The sequence below is a fragment of the Mizuhopecten yessoensis genome, unplaced genomic scaffold, assembly GCF_002113885.1.
Source record: "Mizuhopecten yessoensis strain PY_sf001 unplaced genomic scaffold, ASM211388v2 scaffold371, whole genome shotgun sequence".
In the NCBI taxonomy this organism is placed as follows: Eukaryota; Metazoa; Mollusca; class Bivalvia; order Pectinida; family Pectinidae; genus Mizuhopecten; species Mizuhopecten yessoensis.
The window spans coordinates 1065190-1065492 of NW_018403513.1; positions in this window are offsets into that span (position 1 = coordinate 1065190).

Here is a 303-nt window from a genome sequence, read left to right on the forward strand (position 1 = left end):
TGTCAATTGTTTTCGGACAGATGGACAACAAGAGTACTGCGGAGCAGAACAATATACACCCGTCGAGTGTCATATAGTGTTATTTATACTATACCTTGCATTGAAATAAGATTTGCATCACCTTAAGAGTGGTTAGGTGGCATGCTATTTAACCCTCACCTTTCACTACAAAGTCAATGTTTTATTTTCTAACAGTTTGAGGAATACAAGTATTCAGAGGTTAGTCTCCAACTCATTAAACGCAACTTGATATCAAATTTATAAAGCCTACCAAGTTTCAAAGAAATCGGTCGAAAAATGTTG